A 27,323-nucleotide genomic window follows, 5' to 3' on the forward strand; every position below is an offset into this window, starting at 1 on the left:
AGCTAAGTTAACATTCTCCTAGGACCCACAGTTTTCTGTCTTCCTCCTGTTTGTACCATAAATTTGCTGCAAGATGTTTAGTCTTCATTATGTTGAAGAATAATGAAGGAAATACATTGCCAAACAGAACAATTCTTAAGAAAAATAGTATCGGTAATCTACTATTGCACTTTGACAACACGCATCCTAAAAACACAAATAATAGTTAAGCAGTCAATTCTGGACAACTGTGGTTAGCTAGGCAGTCAAAATTAACAATGAATACAAAAAATCGAAGCTTATCCACCACAGCAGAATGTCTTTATTTAAAATGATCAAAAAGATTAAAATCCCCAATTGGTGACAATAAAAAATATTCATCAAAATGAATGAGATAAGCACTTTTGGCTAAATGCCCTCATCAGATCTAAAGTCTATTCTGCTAAAAGCTTTGCTGAATATTTTTTATTTTCACCAATTAGGCCTTTTAATCTTTTTTGCTTGTTTTAAATAAAGACATTTGGCCATGGTGGATTAGCTTTATTTTTTACATTCATTGTTTGAAAACACAAATAATATCATGTATGGTCAACTGTACAGAGCAAGCATATGGACATCTAGGTATATAGAATTTGCGCAGAATTGTTGAAGGGTAGAATGTTACTGAGCATGCATTGTCTACTGTGGTAACAAATAAGGTGCAACAAAACTGAGGTTTCATGAGATGGTAGTGTTATGTAGTCTATGAATGCACAAATTGGAAAGGGCAAAATTATGCCTTTACCATCATGTTGTTTATTTATATGGCATTAATAAAATACTTATTGAGAACTGTTATCTATTTAAACCTTCCCCCTAAACTAGTGCATATTTCATGAGGAAAAAAATAAAAGAAAAAGAAATGTTAAAGTCACATTTTAACAAGGAAGAAATAATTATTTTTATTTATTTATTTATCTTTCTAGTTGCATTTGTTTACCGGGATGGTCCAGCTGGGCCACAAGTGCCCATTTTCAGTGGAGCCCTAGGGAGAAAAGCTCCACATATAAGACATTTCATATACAATACAGAATTCTCATTAATAAAGACATTTAGTACATATTATTGGCAACTTATACAATTGGTGAAAAAAACAGTACATAAGTAATCATTCTCAAATCAAATATATTATACAAGCAATACAGAGTATATACATGAGAACATTCCATATGAGTAGTTTTCAGCTAGCAAAATTTATAAAGGACACTTCATGCAGTGGGCACAAAGCAGATATAGGAATTAATTAGAGACTAGGTACTTAAACTTTTCACATGTTTAGGTTGAGTAATAGCTGAGCTATAGGCTATATGAGTCCTGTTGCAGGAAGAGCAAAGTCAGTGGATATTGTTGCAGATATAAGTGGTGGTATGATATTAAGGTAGGCTGCGAGAATACCTGAATGTCTCACCTGATTCAATGGGAAGAGAAGGAAGTAGACAGGAGGGATCAATGGTAGGACAATGAGGGTTAGTAGAAGAGGGAAGTGGATAGGATGGAGAGGTGGAGTAAGTAAAAAGACAGGTGGATGTGAAAGGAGGATGCCAGAGTAGTAGAGTGGAGGTGAGAATAGTTGTGATGGTTGAAGTTAGGTTATATGAGATGTGGTGTTAGCACATGTGCACAGCCAAGATGAGAAGAGGTGTTGTTTCAGAGATGTCTTGAAGAGAGTTACTCAGCAGGTGGATCTAAGTGTTAGGGTAGGGAGTTCCAAAGTTTTGCGATGGTAAAGGAGCAAAGCAGCTGGCCAGTCGAAAGTTTGGGTTTTTCTACATTTATGAGCAGTTGGTTGTTGGATCGGAGCTCTGTTAGAATGATATAAAGTAAGCATAGAAGACAGACCAGGGCACATGGATGGATTATGAATGATTTGTGAGCTGTAGTTAGTTGGATAAGGTTGAGACAGTTGGGGAGTTCAAGCCATTTTAGGTTCTGTAATGATAAGCGGACATATTGTTGGTGAGGAGGGGGGCACCATATAAAAGAGAGGGTAATAGAAAAGAAGAGGCAAGGGAAAGTCAGGCTGATGCACTGTGTAGATGTTTGTGTTGGTAGAGAGTGCCAAGCTTTTGATGTGTCTTTTTGAAATTGGACTGGATGTGCAGGTCAAATGTGAGGTTTTCATCTTTAATGACACCTAGGAGTTTTGTGCTAGGTACAATGTCAATGGTTTTACCATTTAGGGATTGAATTAAGTTGTCTTTTTGTAGGGGTGTGGATTGAATGATGAAGTTCTCTTTTTGTAGGGGTGTGGACCTTTTGGGGGCAAAGATTACTAGTTTTGTTTTGTTGGGGTTCAGGGCAAGATGATTATTAGACATCCAAATTTTGGTGGATGTGAAGGCATTTTGGGTGAGTTGGTGTAGTTCTGAGGAGTTGTTTGCAGTGCAGATGATAGTGGAGTTATCTGAGTACTGGATGACTGAGCCTTGAGAGAGTGCGGTGTGGAAGTTATTAATAAATATGCCAAACAGAAGTGGGCCTTAAATGGAGCTTTGAGGAACACCAGTGGTGGTGTTTAGGAAAGGGGAGTAAGAGTTCTGACATTTAGTTGATTGTTGCCTGTTAGTGAGGTAATTAGTGAACCAGTTTAGAGTCTGAGGTGAGGTACCTATGTTAGAGAGTTTTGTTAGAAGGAGAGAGTGGCATATAGCATTGAAAACTTTAAAAAGACCAAGAAATAGTGAATATATGATTTTACCAGCGTCACCGGCTCAGTTAAGACTGTCCATGAAGGATATGAGGGCAGTGGTGGTACTATGTCCTAGCCTAAATCCATGTTGGGTGGGGGAGAGGTTGTGGTTGTGAGTCAGATGGTGTCGAAGTTGAGAATTAATACATTTTTCCAGAATCTTAAAGATGGGTGATAGTATAGCAATGGGGTGGAAGTTGGTGGTGTGTATGTTGGGCCCCCCCCCCCTTGTGTAGATGGAGGATATAAGCTTTTTTCCAGATGATGGGCATATAGGATTCTTGGATAGATCTGTTGAGAAGTATGCTGATAAAGTAAGTGATTGAGCTGGCTGAGATTTGAAGGTATTTGGTGGGTATATTGTCAGGGGCATTTGTGCATGGTTTGAGCTTTAGAAGCAATTTTTAATAGTCAAGGTGAGTAGAGGTGACAGAGTAAAGTTGGGAATAGGGGTTGTATTGGTGTTAGCTGTGGAGAGGTCTGTGGTGGACAAGTTGGTCTTGGGAAAGGTAGCAGTTAGATTGGCTATAGTGTCTATGAAATAGGAGTTGAAGGTTGCAGCAATTTCAGTGGGTGTTTTATTTGTGTCTGGGCAAAGATTATTACTAGAGCCTGGTTTTAATAAAGAGTTGAGGAAGCTCCAGAATTTGTTTGGATTTTGCTTGTGTTGATTTTGTAATGTAAGGTAGTGTTCTTTTTTATTTTGTAGTACTAGGTGCTTAACCTGGTTTCAGAGCTGTTTGTATTGGGTGAGGTCAGATGGGTTTTTGTTTTTTGCCAGATTTTCCATGATTTGTCTCTGCATTTCATGAGATCCTTAATGGATCTTGTTAGCCAACTAGCATGGTTGGTCTTTACTCTCTTTTGTCTAAGGGGAGCGAGATTGTTTAGTATGCTGAGGAAGGCTGAGTTGAAGAACTCAACTGCCTCATCAAGGGGAAGGGATTTTAGTGCATCCCAGCTGATGCTAAGCAACCTTTGGTTAAAGCTAGATGGACAGAACTGGGATTGAAACTGACTGTGGAGTTGCTATCTGGAAAGAAAGCTATAAGTAAAGTAGGAAATCTGGAAGGGGAGCAGATGGTCTAATTATTTAAAGATAGCACCACAGCTCAGGATAGAAATGAGTAAACTCTCAAGAGGAAGAGGGAGGGAATAGATAGAAGTGACAGGGCTGGGAAACTTGCAATAAGATTATGTTAGGAGACCGAGGGGGGGGGCAGAGCCAGGGCTTAGAGAAAGCTGTGAGAAAACAGGTTTGACAGGGCTAGGAAACTTACAATAGAATTATGTTGGGAGAACAAGGAAAAGGAGGGGGAGGCTATAAACCAGGACTTGGAGAAAGCTATGAGAAGAGAAAAACAATCAACCAGCTAGCCCAGGTCAGTACCTAAAGGCGTCTGTTTATCTATGTGAACTCAAAAGCAGATTTAGTAGAGCATCAGGGAAGTAGAATATAAAATACATGTAAAGCTTTGGGAAACTGTATATATTTGTTACAATAAATGGGAGAATAAAATATAAGAATATAAAATAAATGTAAAGCTTTGGGAAACTGTATATATTTGTTACAATAAACGGGAGGAAGGAGAAGTGTCCAGTAGTGTGTACAGCAGAAGAATAAGTAGGAGTATCACAGAGAGAAGATTATAATAGACCTACACTGCTCACAGTCTCTTGATGAAAGTAGGACTTGCAGTAGCTTTTACTGGTTTGTACCGGGTTCTGCTCTCCGTGTTCTTGAATGCAAGCAGTTGCTTCAAGTTTTTTTTTTGTTTTGTATTAGTTGGACATTTGAATGTGTTTAAGGGAAGTTGTGCAGACTATTGAGGGAAGCCCATGGGACAGAGAGAAACAGGGTGTAGTCAGTCAGAGGTTTTTACAAATAGGCAAGGCATTCCAAATTGCTTAGACTGCAGTTTCTGCAAAAATATAATGGATGGGCCACCAGTATTTTTCCTCTCAACTAATAGGTGTTATGATTTATCTGGTTATTTTACTTGTATTTCCATTAATCTGGTATATTTGGCACAATATTCATGCTGTTAAGCATACTAAATTGAAGAAACTACCAGAATACTGACAGATCCAGAACAGATGTGGAAGGAGGAGCTACTGCTGATAGAATATGGATGTCAGTAGTCATTCAGTACTTCATAGTTCCACTTCTTGGAACACTCGCCCCTTAATTTCTTTTCATGTTCTACATATTTAGAAATGGGCATATGAAGCAATGAGCACTCAGTTGTAGAAAGCAAGTAAATGTCATAAACACATTATGGGTAGAAGAAGAATCCATGATACCTCGCACTAAGTCTGGTCTAAAATAATAATTCTTTCTTGTCTTTCCTACCCTGCTACACCATCTAAATGACTTCTTTCTTGCATTTTCATACCTTGTCTTACTCTTCATATTCCTTCCAGCTTTTCAGGACAGTGTGGTTGTCCAAAGCTGTACTGAAATACACAAATTAAGCTGTGGGGAGGTCTAGGAGCTGTTATGTCCCCAAAAACTATAGGATTCTACATACTCTGAGGTACAACTGAGCTTCTTTTCCAATCTTTTGGTCCAGTGATAGCTTGAACAAAACTTTTGACTAAGGAAAGAAAATAAGTCTTATTTTCTTTCAAGGAAGAAATACGTTGTTGCCAAGGCTTAATGCTCAAAGCTGACCAGAACAGGATTTCATACTAAACTGAGAAGACAAATGCTTTCAAGGATAAATAAATTATAAGTGGAGATACTGTCTTCTATTCATCCTTCTGGAGTTAGATTGGGTTGAAAGTTAAATAAACAAATGACCACAATCATATATTTCAAGTTATTCATGTTATACATATAAGCAGTGTGCCTCATCACCCTTATCCCATATGACAGCTATCTTTTATGTACCTCTCTTATGTCAGACTGGGATAAAAAGTGGGTGAACAAAATGATAAAGTAACATATTTTATCCTGATGCTGCCAAACATGTATAAACAGCATGCTTCCTTACCTTTATCCACAAAAGATAACCCTCAGTTATAAATGGCTGATGTCTTTGTGAGAAAGTGAAAAATGTAATGACCAAGTAACATATTTAAACATGTTCTCTTAGACAACACACTGCTTCCTAACATGCTATTTGGCTTTTTGTGTGTATCTCTGAGGTTTGACTTTGAAAAAAAAGTTACAGAAATAATGTCCATACTGTGCTCAGCTATAGCAACCTTTTGTCTGCATCTTTAAGAAGGTCTGCTTTTAGACTAAATGAGACCTAAAGCAAAGGTATGAAGATAGGGACCTCTACTAAGGCTGTGTAAAAATCACCTTTGACAGCTGGGGGTGTGGAGGTTGTTGGGGTCAGCAGGGCCCCAGAGGCTTTGCAGGTCCAGATGATCTGTGAAGCATTGTCTACCTTATGTCTGGAAAAAAAAATACTTCTCAACTGTCTTTTTTTTCTGCCACTATCTAAAAGCATTATATATGTGACTGCCAATACTAGGTGTATCCACACACACACACACACACACATATATATATATGTATATATATATATATATATATATATATATATATATATATATATATATATATTTTTTTTTTTTTTTTTTTATTTTACATTTGTTTACCGGGCTAGTCCAACTGGATACATATCCATTTTCAGCAGAGGCCCGGGGAGAAAAGCTCCACAATAAGCATACAAGACATTGATTTACATACTGAAATACATTTTTGCAGAAAAAAAAATAAACAGAGAGACAAATTAGACATACAAATAAATTAACTGATTAGAGGAAATGCAAGTAATAGAAATATGGATTAATTAAGGACAATGTACAGGAGGAGATAGAAAATGCAGGATCTTGAGATATAAGAGAAGAGAGAGACCATTAGGGAAAGACATAAAGGAAAGCAGGGAATTAAAGATTTAGTCTGGTTTAGTACAAGGACATTGCCAATGAGCATTAAAGAATAATTTGAGATTAGTTTTGAATTGGCTGAGAGAGGTAGCTAGTCTTAGGTTATTTGGAAGAGAATTCCATAGTTTTCCAATGGAATTGGCAAAAAGAGCATCGCCACCTGAATTGTTAGATTTCGTTGTTTGTACCAGGACACTATTTGAAGAACGAAGGCTATTTAGATTGGAATAGGGGGTCAAAAGTTTGTACAATGAGGGGGTTTTCTCTGGTTCCTTGATAATTTTAAATGCTTCACTAAATTGGTTAAGCTTGAGAAGATTGGGGAGTTCTAACCAGCCTAGTTTTCTTAGATTGAGGCAGTGGTGAGTACGGTAAGGCTCTCCTGTTACAAATTTGGCGATATGGTTATAAGCTACAGAGAGTTTGTTGAGCTCAGTTTTTTTGAGGAAGGAAAGTACCGGAGAGGCATATAGTAGGGTGGAGAGAAGGTGAGTGCGTGCAATGGTTACTTTGGAATTGGGAGTAAGAAAGTTCTTAATTCTATACATGGAACCAAGTTTCGTGTTGACTGTCTTTATAGTTTGACTGATGTGAATATCAAATTTGAGCTTGTGGTCAATAGTGACACCTAGTAGTTTGGTGTTGGTGACAGGCTCAATGATGGTGCCATTAGTGGACTGAACGTGGAAGGCCATATTATTAGAGAGTGGAGGGTGTTGCCCTAAAGAAGTGGCTAAGGTGGGGAGAATTAGTAGTAGCTTAGTTTTTTTTGGGTTTAGGATAAGTTTCCATTCAGTGAACCATTTTTCCACTGCAGTAAAGCAGTGTTGGGTGACTTTCTGGAGGTTATGAAGAGAGAGATCAGAGCAAATCATCGTAGAGTCATCTGCGTATTGAATGCAGGTGGCTTTAGGGATGACTGAATGGAGATCGTTTATGAATACGGAGAAAAGAAGGGGACCAAGTATAGAGCCTTGGGGAACTCCTATTGTGTTAGGTAGCAAGTGAGATAGCTTGCTTTGCCACTGAACTGCTTGTTGTCTACCAGAGAGGTAAGCATTAAACCAGTTTAGGGCCAGGTTATCAAGGTGAAGGTTTTCGAGGGTTTGGAGTAACAGTTGATGATTGACCATATCAAAGGCTTTTGACAGATCAAGAAATAGAGCAGAAGTAATTAGTTTGTTGTTGCGGTTGCTGTTGATTGAGTCGACAAAGGAAAGGAGGGCAGTGGTTGTACTATGATGGGGGCGAAAACCATGTTGAGTTTTGGACAAAAGGTTATTTAGAGTGAGATAGTGTAGGAGTTGTTTGTGAGCGCATCTTTCCATTATTTTTGCTACATGTGACAGTATTGCTATCGGTCGATAGTTAGAAGTTTCCGTGGAGGAGCCACCCTTATAAAGAGGGATGACATAAGATATTTTCCAAAGAGAGGGGATTGTGCCCTCTGTTATAGTTCTGTTAATTAAGATTGAAATGGGGTAGGCTACAACATCTGATGCTATTTGTAGGTATTCGGCTGGGAGTCGATCGGCCGATAGGGTGGATGGTTTAAGTTTCTTCAATAGGGTTCTGATATAGGAGGTGGATATTGGTTGAAGGTTAAAGGCGGGTGGAAATTTGCCAATAGCAGTAGTAATAGAGGAGGAAGAAGAAGGTAACTGACTGGCTAGTGACTGGATGGTCTCGGTAAAAGACCGAGAGAGTCTAGAGAGAGAGAGAGAGAGAGAGAAAGATACATCATTCATACTGCACATTTTCTTACAGGTAAATTGGAGTGATGCCAATTCACCCATAGCATAATTTTGCAAAAACAAAGCAACTGAATAAAACCTACACAAGGAAACCTAGGAGATGCATATTCCACACAAAATGAGGCACAGTCAAGATCAGAGGACCAAGCACAGTGAGACTGCAACATTACTTGCTGCGCCACTGTGCCAGTATCAGTTGCTTTCACATACATCCTAGCCTGACCTGCAATTCAGCCAACTGTATACAGTGCAAAGGTATGGATGTGATGAAAAGTGAGAAAAATTATGGTCTGCTTATTATTGATAAACACACTGCAACAGCCAATTTACCCACACACACACATATATATATATATATATATATATATATATATGCATAAGCCATAGCAACAACTGTTGAAAATATGTATATTAAAAATGCATTGTATGACTGCAGTTCAAAGTCTCTCTTTGACCAGCATACCTGAAGTATCAATAATAAAAATAATAAAATTCAAATATGCAGGTAAAATGAAAAAGAGCTACATGTTATTCAGTTCCTGTTTTCAAAGAAATGGACAAACTAAAGTGTCCAATTGGTTCAGACCTGTATAGTTCAAGAATTTCAGAATGACACATATTACAACAGAATTTGTTAAGAACATCTCTACTGTCTTACAAAATAAGCATAAGGTGGCAGCTGCAGTCAGAAAAGTGCTGCAATGCTTTGTTCCAGAATTATTTAAAAAAATATTGTATGTTACTTTTCTGTTGTTATAAAGTGCAATATGAAATATAAAAAAAAAAAGAAAAGAAAAAAGTCCAACAGACTGATAAAGACCATTCTGACAACAATGTACTTAAAAGTATATCACAAAGAAATAACGATTACCACAGCTGAAATAAAACCTAAACTTTTAATAAAAAATAAAACAAAACAACCAAGAAAACGATGTAAGTGGTTTCACAGTCCTCAAACTGCTTCTTCAGACCTATTAAAACAGTGCTACAACTGAACAAATTTAATAATCAAGGCAACCAATCAGTTGCTGTGAAACAGAATTACCTAAGAAAGACAGAAAGCGCAATATATACTGAAGAAGACTAATGTTGGAGTGGGCGTGCCTTCAGCACTGGTTTAAGAGAAACTCATTAATACCTGGGTGTTTATCTGCATTTAGATAGATAATCCACTTCTGTTCTCTCATTTCTGTAAAATTCTTGAAGTCACCTCTTATATTTGGATCAAGTAACTCTGGATCCATGAACTTAAATGTATGTCTCTGTCCCGTATCAGAACCATGTTGTGCTAATGCAGTATCTAGGATTCATATGCTCTAAAATTCTATCTTTAAAAGGCCTGTTTGTTTTACCTACATAGAATACAAAACACTCTACACAAAAAACAAAATATATATAACATTCTGCATTGTACATTCAGCATAAAAGGATGTGTCTATTACAAAACATTGTGTAGGATGCGTAAAAGTGCACCCTGTATAGACAAACTTGCAAGCCTTACATCTCCTGCAGATAAAAGTACCTGAATGCTGGGATAATGATGCATAGTCTTTCTTAGTGTTCTTATAACAAAATTGTCACTTAAGGGCCATGCTGTTTCCAAAACTGATTTGTGGTTTATCACTTACAATCTGTTTAAGCTTGTCATCTACACATAAAATAGCCCATTTTTTCTTTAATATATCACAAATCATGTTCACATTACTAGAAAAAGTTAAAGTTAATTTAACATTACTGCTAGTAGTATGTGTCAGTCTTGTATCTACGAGATGTCTAGGGGTATTAGAAACAAATGGTCTCCCTAGAGTCTGTCTTCCAAATCTTAAACTGTTTATATAGTCATCTAGGTCTTTCTCATCTTCTTTAACTCTAGCACCCCTTGTTCCATAGCTAAATCATCACTGTATAGCTCAAATCCTCAGAACGTGTCCCTTCACTACATTCCTATGTATATGGCGGGGGTGCATACTTGTCTTATGCAACAATGAATTCTTCTTACATTTCTTTTTAAACAGCCCAGTCCTAAAATTCCCAATCAAATCCCAAGTAACAGTCACATCTAGGAAATCAATAGACTCTCTGGAGTAAACATAACTAAATTTCAAAAAAGAGGTGGTGGAGTGCAAATTTACAATAAACTCATGAAGCAATTCAGCTGACTCATTCCATAGAATAAAAACGTCATCCACAATGTGCTTATAACAAACTATATGTTCGCAAAAATAATTATTACATAGTACACAATCAAGTTCCCATTGTGCAAGTGCTAGGATGGTGTAGGAATAGGCACAAGCTGTGCACATCGTCACACCAACCCTTTGCAAATAAAACTCATCATTAAAAATAAGCACATTATTATCAGGTATCAACTCCAAAAGGGAACAAATCAACTCATAGGAAATAATGTTTCTTCTCGATAAAATAGATCTAACATTGTCTATACCCCACTCATTAAGAATCACTGTAAACAATGAGACAACATCAAGAGTCACAAAAAACAGATACTCATCTTTCCTGATAGTATAGATTACAAAAAATAAATCATTAAAGAAGTTCTTCATATCCCCAAGAATAGTGTCCACGGTATCCACAACTGGCTGTAAACTTTTTTACACAAAGATAGATAGAGGTTCCATAGCCCAGCCTTGACTTGAAATAATGGGATGCATAGGGGGGCCCTAGCTATCTTTGTGTACTTTAGGTAACCCATACAAACAGGGTAGAAGGAGAGGTTCAACAGTAAAATACTTCAATAATTCCTCAGTGATCACCTTAGTCATAACCACATCAAACAAAAAGAAAACTAATCTCTCAATAATACCAGAAACTTGTGGTCTAGTAAAAGAGACAAAAATATCTGAATCATTCAAAAACAAATACATTTGTTCCAAATAGAGAGTCTTGTCTAAGACCTTAATACAGCCCCCTTTATCTGTTGGGTGGATTTCGATAGATGACATCTCCTTTAATCGTGTTGTTCACCAGGGGTTAAATTATAAAAGTTTACCATGTTATCCATTCAGTGCACACCAGATCTCCTTCTCACAAACTGCTATGAAAGTCTCTAAAACAGGATGGATATTAGGAACACGAGTACTAAGTTTGCGAAACCCAATCACATCATTACTGCATTCCGAAAACTGGCTTCTGAAAGAAACATTCCTAGTAAACAGTTTTAATTCAGTAAAAAACATCAGCTAAATCAGACTACTGCACAGGAATAAAGGATAAACCTTTGTTCAACAGCTTACAGTGATCTGAAGTTAAAGAAACCAAAAACAAATTTAACACTAATTCATTAGAGCTCTGCTGCGAGTAGTTACCTTCAAGATGTTGTCCACTGGCCATTGTAGCTGCCGTAATCGCCCTTTCCTCTACTGACTTCTCGATCTTCCTTTCTTGAAGTCTTTGACAATGGGAAGTGCTCCAACAGGAAAAAAGGAATTCTGCTCAGTGGCTGTAGTCTCCAACCCGACTAATGTATTAGCAGCCACCATACTCGTAATAGACACTTACTGTTCTGTTTCCTATATCCACTCCTGATGTGCATTCACATTTAAAGACACAGTTTCATTATTCTCAGCATTATTATTTGTACTCACATCCCCCTCTTTCTTTGTCCAGGAAAAGACCTGTCTTTTATTAAAGTCATTTAAATCACACTGTCATTTCTTCATTTTAAGTGCATGAAACCTCCTATCATAGGACAACAGATTCGCATACAGTGCTTCAGTCTTATTACCATTCACATCTGATGTATAATTCTTATTAATAAAAACATGTAAAGATTTTAATGTCTCTCAGAAGTGCTTCTTCAGTAGGCTTAAAGTAAAGTACCGAATGTCACAGCTCCATTCAAGTTGTCCATCATAGTGCCAATCAGAAGAAGTACAATTTGGTTATTTCAGAAATGTGTTTGTTACAACACAGCTGGCCTTACCACCAGGAAAGAAGGTATGGGGCAGGGGCCAGGGTATACAGGATTCTGTAGGTGTGGGCATGTCTGCTTAAGGTGCTGTGGTGTACTGTGAAAAAGCAGTACTTAACAAAGAGACAGAAGTTCTGCATCATATCACCCCCTTCTGTATATACAAAATCAGCTCTAGCTAAAAACAAGAACAACTACAAAATAATAATTGTAATCAGTAAATTCTACACTCCAACCTGCATTATGAAGGTTTACTATGTGAATATCAAAAATAATAAGAAAATGCATTCAGATGTTCGATTCAAATGTGTGACATTATGCATATTAATTAGGGCATAATGTCGAAGTACGTATAGTAAAATGTCTGCATTCGCACTTTCGACATAAGTTTTTGCAGTTCACTACTGCAAATCACGTAATGTAATGTTTTTGTAGGGGGCAAGCCCCCCTGCCCCCTCACACTCCCAGCAAATAATATATTCCAACTGTAAGATCCTACTACAGTGAGGAAAAGAGTAATTTCCAATCCCCACTGTACCACGATCTGTAGTCATAAATCCAATGACATATGTGTGAATGCATAGTGGCATTTGCTAAACTACTCACTAGCAGTATTGCAAGTCAGCAATATGGGAATCAACCACATGAGGTTCGACACTCCTGTTTTTCGCCCAATGTGCACATAACATTCTCATAGTAAACCATTACGAATATGTCGTAAAAACACCTTGCTGGTTTTGAAGAAGGCAGATTTTGGGCAGGGTTTGCTAGTGCACATCCTGTGGGTACTACAGGTAAGAATAGCCCAGAGGTGGGCAAGTAGCCTCAAGCATCAAATTCCCATGCATTACATCTGTACAGGGATTTTGCAACTGCTTTGCAACTACAACATATTCAAGAGAGCAGACACATGCAAGCAATATGAACATGAACTGTTCTTGTTTTATCCATGGGATCTAACAACAAGCCAAAACAAGCATGGTAAAAGACTAACAGAAAGCAGCACCAAATGTACTACAGTCCATTTCAGAAACTGAAATGCAGACTATAAGCAAGAAATTCAGCATACGGGTAACAAGAGAGCTCCTCAAAAATAGAGTATGAGAGATGTTTGCCAGTCTGCACAATCGTAGTAACAACTAGTTAAACAGAAATCAGGCATTGCTTAAATAAACTTTTATCCCAGGGTCTCAGCTGAAAAAGATTTTTTATTGCCTAGCTGGACTTTCCTGGTAATCAAATGCAATAAATAAATATGCCTGTTTCAATTTGTTACCTCATATTTTGCCAGCTAAATAAACAAAGATCTTCAATATCATATTTCAAGCCAATGCAAAATATCAAAGGCAAGTTAAAAATATGCATATGTTTAGCTGAAAAGCTTAGTCTCTCACTCTCGCTTTCTCTCTGCCCCCCTCTCTCTCTCTCTCTCTCCCTCTTTGTCTCACACACATGTACGGGCATAAACACACACACACACACACACACACACACACACACACACACACACACACACACACACACACGCACGCACGCGCATACACACACACACACAAACACACACACGCACGCACACACACACACACACACACACACACACACACACACACACACACACACACTCTCTCTCTCTCTCTCTCACGTCAACCTCAACCTCTTAGCACAAGAAATCTGGATAAGTTTTGATTTTTGTAATGCCTGAAGGTTAGTAAGTATGAGAACACCATAAAGAAGTGTGGAGAGGAGATAAGTAGGGACAAGTGTTGCTTTAGTTGTGTAAATGAGAAATGTCTTTGGCTCTATAAAGCATCTCTAGGTTTTAATGAGTTTTCTAATGCAATTTTAATTTTGTATACAGTGGATATAAAAAGTGTTCACACCCCTGTTAAAATGCCAGGTTTTTGTGATATAAAAAAATGAGACCACAATAAATCATTTCAAAACTTTTCCCACCTTTAATGTGACCTATAACCTGTAGAATTCAATTGAAAAACATACAGATCTTTTAGGGGAAAATATATAAAAAATAAAAAACGTACAATAAGCTGGTTGCATAAGTGTGTACACCCTTAAATTAATACTTTGTTGAAGCACCTTTTTATTTAATTGCAGCATTCAGTCTTCTTGGGTAGGAGTCTATTAGCATGGCACATCTTGACTTGGCAATATTTGCCGACTCTTCCTTCCAAATGTCCTCCAAATCTGTCAGATTGCGAGAGCATATCTTGTGCACTGCCCTCTTCAGGTAACCCCACAGATGTTCTATTGGATTTAGGTCTGGCCTCTGGCTGGGCCATTGCAATAGTTTAATGTTGTTCAGGTGAAGCCATTCTTTTGTTGATTTGGATGTATGCTTGGGGTCATTGTTGTGTTGAAAGGTGAAATTCCTCTTCATCTTCTGCTTTCTAGCAGGCACCTGAAGGTTTTGGGCCAAAAATGACTGGTATTTGGAACTGTTCATAATTCCCTCCACCTTGACTAAAGCTCCGGTTGCAGATGAAGAAAAGCAACCCCAAAGCATGATACTGCCACCACCATGCTTCATTGTGGGATGGTGTTCTTTTGGTGATGCAAAGTGCTGTTTTTGTGCCAAATATACCTTTTGGAATTGTGGCCAAAAAGTTCAACCTTTGTCTCATCAGACCATAACACATTTTCCCACATGCTTTTGGGAGTCTTGATGTATTGTTTTGCAAATAACTTTTAGCTGGGCCTGGATGTTTCTCTGTGTAAAAAAAATAGCTTCCATCTTGCAACCCTACCCCATAGGCCAGACATATGGAGAATACTGGAGATTATTGTCATGTGTAGAACACAACCAGTACTTGCCAGAAATTCCTGTAGCTCCTTCAGTGTTTCTGTAGGTCTCTTGGCAGCCTCCCTAACCAGTTTTCATCTTGTCTTTTCATAAATTTTGAAGGGATGTCCAGTTCTTTGCAACGTCACTGTTATCCCATACTTTCTCCACTTTTTGATGACTGTCTTCACTGTGTTCCATAATATATCCAACATTGTGGAAATTTTTTGTACCATTCTCCTGACTGATACATTTTAACAATAAGATCCATTTGATGCTTTGTAAGCTGTCTGTGAACCATGGCTTTTGCTGTACCAGGCAATTGCATAAATATCAGGAAAATCCTACTAGGACAGCTGAACTTTATATGGGGTTAACCAGAGTCTCTTTAATTGATGGCAGGTGTGTACCCAAGAAGACTGAATGCTGTAAATAAATCAAAAGGTTCTCCAACAAAGTATTAGTTTAAGGGTGTGCACACATGCAACCAGGTTATTGTACATTTTTAAGTTTTTATATTTTTCCCCTAACAGATTTGTTTGTTTTTCATTTGCGTTGTACAGGTTATAGGTCACATTAAAGGTGGGAAAAGTTTTGAAATTATTTATTGTGGTCTCATTTTTTATATCACAAAAACCTGGCATTTTAACAAGAGTGTGTACACTTTTTATATCCACTGTATATATAGATTGAATTAAAGATTATCATTGACTATCATCCCTAATAATTTGCTATGAGAAGTCACTTCAATGGTGGCATTATTCACAGAGGACTATATATTTTGTTTTTTTTTTTCATGGTAGAGGGATTTGGGGGGGAAAAGAAGTAGGTTTTTTTTTGTTTGTTTATGGTTGTGCATGAGTTGTGAGTTACAAAGCTACATTTCAGTTGCTGTTAAAGCTTCCTGGGTAATTTTTTGGAGGTGTGCCATGTTGTCAGATGTGGAACTGAGTTTGGAGTCATCTGCATACTATATTAGGGAAACCTGTTGTATGGATATATATCCACTTTCTTGTGTGGGTTTCAGTACTGACTTCCTACCACTGTCTGTAGTGGTTTGATTGTTTTTACCACACCTCTGTAAGTTTGTTCCAGGGGGTTTAGTTTTACACTACCTCCAAGAAATATGCCATCTAACTAGCTGCTCTGGATTGTCAATATACTGCATTTATCCATGTCTTCTAGCCAGTGTTATATCTGAACTGCATCCAGCTTACCCTATTTAGTTTAAAAAACAAACATGAACACACCTACACACACACATTAACACACCCACATGCACACACGTACACACGCACACACACACACACACACACACACACACACACACACACACACACACATACCTACACACACACACACACACACACACACACACACACACACACACACACACACGCACACCGACACACACACACACACTCGCACACACCTACACACAACACACACACACACAAACACACACGCTGTCACAAGCGCATGAGCTCACAAACACACAAATAAAACAAATAGACAAATAACTGTGTGTCAGAAATCTGAATCATTATTCATTATGTACTCCAGAGCTATTCAATGTTCTTATATCTGTAGTGCTGTGTTTTCTGTAAGGAAATTTTGATGAAGTCGAAGAGGTTAATAAGCTGATAGAAGCCTTATTTAGTTTAACTTATATGCAGACATAATTTTGAGTATAGCTGAAGGACACCTATGTTTAATCTGTATTAGTCAGTGAACTACTTTTATCTCAGAACTTTTTATTTAATAATATATAACGAATAAAAAGTTACAAATAGACTGAATTGTATAAGCAATAACATAAATGTTCATATTGCTAAGCACCACTCAATGTATAACAGTTCCATATCATTTGCACTCATACATAACATCCATTCACTAATTGGAGGACAGTATTTCTGCTGAAGAAGCTTTTACATGATATTTACTCTGTTATTTTCTTAAGGATTACAGAAGCACTGGAAGTTAAAGAGCCTAGACTGGATCTTGTGGCATGTATGTGGCTAGAAAGTTTTTCCATACCATCCAGTAAGAGAGGCATCAACCTATCAAGTGGATTTTATTGTTATTTAACTGGGTAAGTCAACTGATCAGAGACATGTTTTGACACAGTTCCAAATCACAGGCCTTAAATTATACAGAGTAAAGGCTTTGTTTGACCTTTATATTGCAACACCATTTTCAAACTGCATGCTTATGATAGAACAACAGCAGATTGTTTTTATGGTAGTCAGAAAGCAATCCTGAAGAACATTTTATGTTTATATGAGTGACTAAAGTGGATAGATGGTATGCTATTTAAAAGTAATGAATAAGGCAAATTATTTTAGTAACTTGTTATAAAACAGACAAAACAAACTATCTACTTGTGTGGAATAAATGTGCCTATTTACAAAGAGGGACATATTGTTAGACTTGCAGAGTACAAGAAAGAAAATGAAAGTATTAGATTCATTTGTTTATATCAGTCCTTATGGTGACAATATATCTAGTGCTGAAGAAAGTGAAATCTTTAATTTTAGATAAAGGAATAGAGGGACAATTATTTATAGATGAAGGTATTTCTTCTATAAGAAAGTGTTTGTCAAAACAGTTACAATGACATTATGTCCAAGTAATTAATATTTATAAGGCTGTTAGTTGTTTTACACACATACAGGGAGGGAACATCAAATAGTAGGATACATTTATGAGAAGGCTGTTTCTGTGACGAGCACAGTAAAAAAATGGCTGTTCAGCTTGCCTGACTCTGGGGCTTGCTAGTAGAAAGGGTAGTGGACACACACACACACACACACACACACACACACACACACACACACACACACACACACACACACACACACACACACACACACACACACACCACATGAATGGTGGTACAATATTACGTGATTTTATATATATATATATATATATATATATATATATATATATAAAATCGCGTAATATTGTACCACCATTCATTTCAACAGCACTCATCTCTCATACACTACAGATAAGGAAAAAAAAACAACAAAACATTATTTTTGCAGAAGGTAAGCCATGCTGCACCCCGTTTGAATACTGACTGGCTTCATTACTTTGGGTTGTTGGGCAGATTTTGCTTGGTAGATGAAGTGGACAGAGAATGATGTTGAGGCTTTGTAAATTTTGAATTAGAGAATTAAAAGAAGATAGGATGATGCACAGCATTTTTTTCTGCCAAACACCACAAGAAGGTATGAATGGTTGAGAAAAAGCAGAGTTTTATTTCACAATAAAAGAACTAGAAGAGAACAATTAGCAAACCACAGAAAACCTTCTAAAAACCCTAGTTTAAATACCTTCTGGATAAATAGTGTGATACTATAGGTTCATAGGTAGGTACTAGGCTATCTGCCCAAGGGCATTTATAAGCCTAGCCAGAGTGTGTCAGTTTTCGCTGCCCCATTGATTAATTAACTGAGCCTCTGTCAAGAAGAGCCAATGAAGTGATCCCAGGGGTGTATTTTCTGTTACCCATCCACTCGTCAAGGTTTCTCTTGAAGAGTGTTAGTGAGGGGCTCTGCCTAATGTAGTTAGGAATTTTGTTCCAAAGCATGGGGAGTCTCTGTGGCAGAAATCTATCCCTCCAGTATGTTCTATTTATTGCTGTGGCGAGGTTTAGCTCACTAAAGCGAGTGGCTTGCAGTGACTTGGATTTCTTTAGGTGGAGCGTGTCCATCAATTCTGAGTTGGACATGTCTTTGTAAGTCAGGCAGAGATCACCTCTGATTAAGCAATATGCCACTGAGTACAGACGGATTTTTTTCCAGTTGGGCTGCATAGGACATATATTTGAGGCCAGTAAACCTCTTGGTGACGTACTTTTGTGGTCTTTCCAGCTGTTGGAAGTGTCTTGTGAGGTACATCCCAAATGGGGCATTGTACTCTATGATGGGTCTGATGAGTGACGAGTAGAGGGGCACTATAACCTCTTTATTTCTAGATGCGAACCCTTTAGTAATTAGATGGGCTACATAGAAGGATTCCCTAACTACTTTGGCAATATGATTGTCAAAGGAGAGATTACTATCTACCTAGGTCCCCAGATATCTTATTACCTCTTCTGTATTAAGGGGGCTGCCACCTATCTGGTAATTCATGGGTGTTTTGTTTTTCCCAAATGGGATGACTATGCATTTTTTGGCATTTAGCTCGAGACCATGACTTTGACACCAGGTGTCCGTCTCAGTAAGGACCTTTTGGAGAATGTCCGTGTCAGCCGGAGAGTCAATTATGGCTCCCAGTTTGCAGTCATCGGCGAACATGGTTACCCATAGTCCTCTTGTGTTTGCCTGCACTTCTGAGAAGTATATGCCAAACAGTAGGGGTCCCAAGACCGAGCCTTGTGGGACACCACTTGTGATTGGTTTAGAGTCGGACCTGAAGCCCGCAATTCTTACCGTGTGAGTTCTGTCTGTAAGCCAATTGGCAACCCACCTCATGACATAGGGGTTTATGCTCAGGCTGATGAGTTTTTCTATAATTCCCGAGTGGAGAATGGTGTCAAAAGCCTTGGAGTGGTCAAGGTAGGCTGTGTGAACCACCTTCCCCTCATCTATGGCCTTGGTGACTGTCTCGAAGAAGTCAACCAGGTTTAGTAGGCATGATCTGCACTTAACAAAGCTGAACTGGAACAGGTCAAGTGTTTGGAGGTTCCCAATGTCTTTGTTAATGAGCTCCATGATGATGCGCTCCATAGCCTTGCAGACCATGCTAGTCAGGCTTATGGGATGATAGTTACCAGGGTCAGTTGTGGCCCCTCCTTTGTGGAGCAGAATAACCATTGCTGTGTGCCATTCTATGGTCACATAGCCTGTGGAGAGGCTGAGGATGAACAGTGTGTTTAGGTGGGGGGTTAGTTCGTTCTGTGGTTCATGCAAGACACAGCCTGGGACACCGTCTGGCCCCACTGACACTGTGCTTTTGGCTTTTGAAAGGGCTGTTTTCACCTGTGCATCTGTGATTTCTGGGACACTACACTTTTCCGGTATTGTTGTGAGCCATTTTGGGGGTGAGAGGGTGGTGATGTTTGCACTGAATCTATCTGCCAGGATGTTGGCAATATCAGTAGTTTCAGTATATTTTGTGCTATTTTGCACTAGCTCAGTGCATATCTGTGAGTTGCTACTTAGATTCTTGACATAGCTAAAGAAGGCTTTGTGGTTATCTTTCGAATCCTTGGCTATTTTTCTTTCGAAGTTAGCCTTGTATGATTTTATGAGAGACCTTAGCTTCTTACTGATACTGATCAGGGATGTCTTTCCTTCTTGGGATTTGCTTTTTTTCCAAACTAGTTTTCTCCTTCTATTGTATAGCCTGTTTATGGCAGGGGTCCATCAAACTGGTTTCCTTCTCTTAGGGGAGTGAGTCTTGGTTTTGCTAGGGATGGCACGATCAATGCATCCTTGTAGGTGCTCATAGAGTGCATTTGTAAAGGTTCCTGCATCTTGGACACTGTTATCATTTAGAGTGGGGGCTGTGAAATTTACCACCTCTGTCTTAAGTGCTATAGAAAATATTTTCACTGTGGTTTTCTTGGTTCGGGGTAGTGGTGTGGTGTGGACATCCAGAGTGATTAGTTTATGGTCTGATCTAACCAGTGATGGGTTGACATCCGGTGCGGAACACCTGTCGCCCATGTTGGAGATGACCAGGTCCAATATGTTTTCATCTCTGGTAGGGGAGTTTACCAGCTGATCCAGGGCATTTGAGTTGATAAATTCCAGGAAGCACTGAACCTGGGAGTTTGTATTTGAGTAGTTTTCCCAGTTAACAGTAGGGTAATTGAAATCACCCAATATCAGGGTGTTTGGTAGGACTTTCATGTTTTCCAGTGTCTCTAGAAAGGCAGAGTGGTGGTTCTGGGTCATGGAGGGTGATCTGTAGCAGGTCACAATTTGCATTGCCGATTTGCCCAATGTTAGTTGCACATGGATGATCTCAGAGGTATCATGCTGCGCCACTAATCCGGAGGTGTAGGTATCCTTGATGAATATGGATACACCCACTCCTTTTGTGTTTCGGTCCATGTTCTGTGGCTGAAATGTGTGGTATGAGTTGTAGCCCAGTAGTGCTGGGGTGCTCTGTGGAGCCTTGAACCAGGTTTCAGTTACTGCACAGATGTCGACGTTCTCCATACTGAGGAGTACTTCGAGTGCATGCATTTTGAGATTTTAAACTCCTGGCATTGAGTAGCATAACCCTCATTTTTTTATTTGTGCTATTTATGGAGGTGGGTTTGACTTTTGAGCCTTGCCTAAAAAAGGCACTATGGGGGCAGCAAGAGCCTTGGACAGTATTCGAAAGCCTAGGGGTGACAGGTGCAAGCTGTCTCTGTCAAAGCAACGAGGCTTGTTGAGTATGTCGTTTTAGGCTGACAGACACTGGATCCCCTTTGAATGACACCAGAAGCTTAGCCAATTGTTGAAATTCATCATTTTTTCTTTATACTGTGGTATCATTCTTGGTGAGGGCAGGATGCTACTCAGGGTCAGGGTCATACCCACCTGGGCTACATGATCAGAGAGCTCTTCCATGTCTCTTTTCATGTAGTCCAGGGAGGTACATCTCAAGTCATTCACACCAACATAAATAATGACAGAGTCATATTTGTAGTTGTTCTGGAGTGACCTGAGTGCTTGTGTTATATGGTGGATTCTGGCTCCCGACAGGCAGCTTACAGTAACCATCTCCTTGTCCAGCCTAGTCAGTGGGACGTCAGTGTGCCTGACTATAGAGTCACCTATTACTAGTGTGTTAGGTATGTTATTTTGCCTTAAGGGCTGTGATTGTGTGGCACACTGATTTTGTGTTTTATGTGTTGTCTGGTTTGTGATGGGAGGTGCAGGTTTTTGGGTGTCTGCTTTGGAGGTCTCTGATGCTTTTGCAGGTTTTTATTTAGAGCCTTCGAGTATGATTTTGTGTATTTATGTGTATTTTTCACCAGTGCTGGTTTAGCATGTCTATGTGAGGCTGGAGGTGTAGTGCAAGTGTTAATCCTCTCCTCATGACTGTCTGTTCCAGTCTTGGGTGGAGAGAGCTTAGCCTCCAGTTTAGCTACATAATTGCATCTCTTGCATATGTTAATGTTTTGTGGTAGGATGAGAGGGTTGTCTGTGTACATGAGGAAGTTGTAACATTGCCTCAGGATACCCAGGTTCACCAGCTGGACTAGAGAGTATACCTGAAATTGCCCTTTGGTCATGCCTGAATAGTAGGGTGAGCTGCTTAGTCATTTGGTTGGTGAGGAGTGAATAATGAGCCTTGCCCTGCTGGGCAATCAAGTGTTGGGGTATATTAGTGGTTGCTATTAGATCTGAGCAAGTACTGGACTGTAGGATGCTTTTTAAGTGCTTAGGTTGAGAGCTAGACTACTTTCAAGTACTGGACTGTAGGATGCTTTTTAAGTGCTTAGGTTGAGAGCTAGACTACTTTCAAGGGGAAAACTGAAGAGGAGACTTGGTGGAGCCGGGAATAATTTAGCCCTAGCTAACCAGTGCTGCCCAGATGTGCAAAACCATGCAAATGAGGTTTTTACAGCAGGGAAATGAAAGAGATACAAATTAGCCCAAAATGGCTTATAAACTACTAACTTCTGGGCTGGAACCACTCCTCCAGGGACAGATGGCTGCTCAAAGCTCCCTCTCTCACAGGTGAACAGAGAAGCCTCCTTCTATCCAAGTTAAATCAGAACTTTCTTCCATGACTTAAAACAGTGACACCTGTCAGAACAGCACAGGTTATACATGCAAATATAGGCTGGTATTCATAGTCGCTTGCACAAATGTGATAGGGGCATTCCTGATGCATATAAATGAATGTAGCGAAGGCATGATTCACAGAGGTCATTTCCATTAATGCAAAAGTCCTTAAAAACAATGACACACAGATGAGAAATGTTGTAAAGTATAGTATGATACTAAGGCAGTTTTGCAATTGATGCACATCTGTTGGTAAAAGTTATGCTTTGCCCTTGATATTGGAGTTGCAATCCACAAACTTGTTTGTCCAAGTATGCACAAGCACTTTCCCGGCACACAAATGAATTATTTCACACAGCATTAGTTTGTATTAAGTATGCAGAAGCACTAAAATGATACATTACATTATTTTGCCCAGCAATCACTTCAGCGGTGTGACCATGTATGCACAAGCATTTCCCTGAAACAACTGAATTATTTCCCCAAATGACCCCTTCAGTAACATGCCCTAGTATGCACAAGCACCAAAGTGAAACATTTCCCCAAGCAACCCCTTTAGTAACATATCCTACCATGCACAAATCCCAAAATGAAACATTCACCTACGTAACCCCTTCAGTAACATGCTCTAACATTCACAAGCACCAAAATGAAACATTCATGGAAGGAACCCCTTCAGTAACATGTTCTACTATGCATAAGCTAACAAAATTGAACATTCACTTAAGCAACCCCTTCAGTAACATGCCCTAGTATGCACAAACACCAAAATACAACATTCACCCAAGCGACCCCTTAAGTAATATATCCAGGTATGTACAAGCACCAAAAGTAAACATTTCCCAAGCAACCCCATCAGTAAAAACATCCAGGTTTGCAGAAGCACCAACTAATCTCCCCTTGCATTTCCATATTCTCTCTGAAAACTACTGCTTACTGGCATAAGTTCAGGGCTATTTTACACAATTTATTTGCAAATTAGTTCATTATAGATTCATGTATATCATATGAATCAAACTCGTGCGCATATGCATAAAGCCCTTTAACAGCTTTAAAAAGGGGGTGTGTCACTTTAGGTAGTCATGGCATTATGACCTTTTTAGGTCTTTTTCTATTTATTCTGAAGAAGTCTATCATTCTAGTGTATGTTAGTGCTTAATTTTAAAGTTATTTTAAATAAAGGAATATTGGATTTCCCAGTGCTCTTTCAGTCATTTATTTGGACTAAAACCGTTTTGTAATTTCTTCTAAAAATCTGAAATAAAGATTTCTTTAAAACAAATGACTAGATGAAGATTGCCTTAAATAGATACAACAAAGACATTTATCCAATCAGAAACCTGAAGTAATGTAAAGCACATCAAATGATAACATAAAATGGCATTGTAGTATTAAAACAAAGAAAAATGCTTTGTATTGTGACAACATCAGATGGATTATTATCTGCTGTATTTCATGATGCTTTTTATGGTATTTTCATTTAAACCAGGAGGGTCTGCTTTTTGGTGAACTTGCCAAAAGAGTTCTTTACATTGCATTGTTTTCAAGGTTACACCTCATTCCTATATCAACATTACGCTATATCAACTCCACTCCGTAAGATCTTTTTTTTCTATGTAGACAAGCTGTACTATATTTGTACATAGTATTGTTATAATTTTTCATTCTTATATCAAATAAATGCTCATAGATACATAGTGACAGCTTCTGTATGGTTTATCTAATATACAACTTGCCACCATCATCACATCTAGTAGCATTTACAAAATCAGTTTACAAAGTACCCTTTAGTTTTTGTTATAGTATTCAAATATGTTACATTTAAATGGAGATTTACATCAGTATGGCTACAATATCAAAATGTACAGTTCTCTGCCTCAAGATTTCTTGGCTTCACATGGAATTTAATTCATGTCATTAAGTTCCTGGATATGTTGAAAGTTATTACCCATCAAATAAAAAAAATGGATTCTCCACAATGCTTCATAAAGCTCTTTAATGTCTAATATGAATATCAATTGTTCTATGTAATTTCTTTATAACAATATATGTGTGTGTATATATATATATATATATATATATATATACACACACACACACACACACACACACACACACACACACACACACACACACACACACACACACACACACATTCCATTACAATAGCAGTTTGGTTGACATCAAAACATCAAAATGCGGAACACCGGCATATACTGCACAATCTCAGAGGATTACCCTGGATCAGGCTAAATCAAAAAGAAGGGTTTTTACAGGGGGTCAAGCTCCTGTACCCCAAAACCCCCTGCTAATAATTTAGACTAACTCTGCGATCACACAACCTCAGGGGGATGGAATATTCCCCTACCTGGGGATTGTCACTCTCACTCACACATCAGCCATCTGCTCCTATTGACCAAAGAGGTCAACCACACCATTATCAACAGTGTACCAAGCAAAAGTGAAGTATGAGAACATTTATAGAAATATATTCGAGAATTTAGATAATAATACAAGACAGTACCGTGATATGGAAAAATACATTTATAAAAGAAAACAGAAAACAAATGAAGACATTACTGCTTAGGTAGAGATATTATTTACAAAGCAGCAGGGAAGTGGAATTTACATATGCATGCAAAATAGTAAAGGATGCCAATAGTATAATGAGAAAAATGAAAAATGTAAAAGGAAAGGTAAAAAGAACACGAGAATAAATTATTAGTATTGTAGTGCAGCATGTGAGAAATATATATAAAAGTATAATGATGGAAAATAAGAGAGAATGGAAAGCAAAAAAAAACCCAGAAGGAGTTAAGGAAGAATGTTTTAATATTAGTGAATTGGATAAAGTATTTAAGTAAATGTTGATTCGGTATCAGGCTCAGATGGTATATGTATGAAAAGTGCCCGAAATTGATGAACTGGAAAAGCAGGATATTTGTAAATGTACTGAATGAATGGTTGGAGGACTGTTTAGTTTATAAAGAGTAATGTAGTTAAGATATATTTGAAAGAATGATGAGAATAATGTAATAAAAATTTGGAGAGCCATCATACTTAATGACATGGATTATAAAACTTTTATGGGAATAATACAGAAGAGAATGGAAGGAAGGATTGGGGATATTATGAAAGAAACTAAGTATAGTATATAGGGAATGGATGTCAACATTTTTATTAGTTGTGGGAAAATTTTGGATGATATTAGGAGGATGCGAAACTTATGGACTGTAGGACATGATGCTTTCTGGTATATTATGGAGATATATGGAATAGACCAAACAAAACGAAAAATCAAGCTGCCCCAAGGCTCTAACTCCCAACTGCACAAGCACAAACAGTTAAGATGAAAAAATATCCACTTGACAAAATGGTTCACTTAATAGAATGCGAGTAAAGAAACTTTTGGCTGTATTTTACAGAGTCGCTATCATGGCTAGTCCTCGAGGTGTTGATTTTTCGTTTTGTTTGGTCTTTTGGCTGTATTTTACGGAGTCGATATATGGACTAGGTAATAGAATTAGGAGACCGTGTATGTCAGCATATCAGAATAATAGAGTGAGAGTGTAAGTGAATGGGTGGCTGAGTAAAGAAATATGAATGCAATTTGTATAAGACAACCATGTCCCATGATTGGAATATTGTTTGCACTGGCATTGAATGCAATAGTGACTGAAGAAGCTTAAAGAAAGATGCTAGCAATGTGATGCAAAATGAAGTGTTAACACTGGTAGGTTTGACATATGCAGATGGAATAGTTGTAGCTGCTAAGAGCAATATACAGATGAGGAAAGTTTTGGTTTGTCTGAATGGTTATTTAAAGGAAATCAGAATTACGTTGAATAAGGGTTTGGGTAATGTGGTGAAAACTGGAGGGGAGGAGTCAATGAATGAAGTGTCTGCTAGGAATAACATTTGGGAGAAATTATGTAGTCTTGATGCAATGAGCAGGGCTGATAAAAGAATGTAAAGAAATATGCCTTCTGAGGAGGACTCATTGATTACCACTCAAGAATAAGGTTTACCAGGTGAATTTGGTAGCATATAAGTCAGATGTTTATATATGATCCCAGTAAAATATGAAAAGGAAATTGTGCAATTGCTGTCTTCTTTCATATGAGGTTCAAGATTAAACCCAGAAAAAGAGGTATGTTTTATAAGAGTGAAGATGAAGAGGAACTGATGTTACTAAATCCAATTGGTTATTCTGCTTCTTTAAACTTGTGTAGAATGTTTAAGTGGGCAAAGGAAGAAAATGAGAATTTAATAGTGATAATGTTTAGATATAACTATAAAGAATTTTAGAGATTGTAAGAATAAGAAAAGGGGAAAAGAATATGTGAATGAAAAATGTATCATGAAAAAAGAGTAATGTGGATGATAAAAACGATGGTATGGAGAAAGAAAAAGTGTGTGGTATAATAATGTGAAGAATAATTATTATTATGTAAATCCAGGGGGGAAAACTGCCAGCAGAAGTGATTGAAGG

The 27,323-nt window shown here is 38.1% G+C and overlaps 1 protein-coding gene across 1 annotated transcript in view; it reads left to right on the forward strand.

Moving 5' to 3' along the window:
* Positions 1-27,323, forward strand: part of LOC122809216 (probable G-protein coupled receptor 33) — a 351,141-nt gene that overhangs the window by 85,518 nt on the left and 238,300 nt on the right. The window contains exon 3 of the mRNA XM_044080526.1: positions 17,050-17,181. The gene's annotated coding sequence lies outside the window, so the exon portion shown is untranslated. The remainder of the gene's footprint in view (positions 1-17,049; positions 17,182-27,323) is intronic.

This window comes from Protopterus annectens, chromosome 8.part0, assembly GCF_019279795.1.
Source record: "Protopterus annectens isolate FY-2018-M chromosome 8.part0, PAN1.0, whole genome shotgun sequence".
NCBI lineage: Eukaryota > Metazoa > Chordata > Ceratodontiformes > Protopteridae > Protopterus > Protopterus annectens.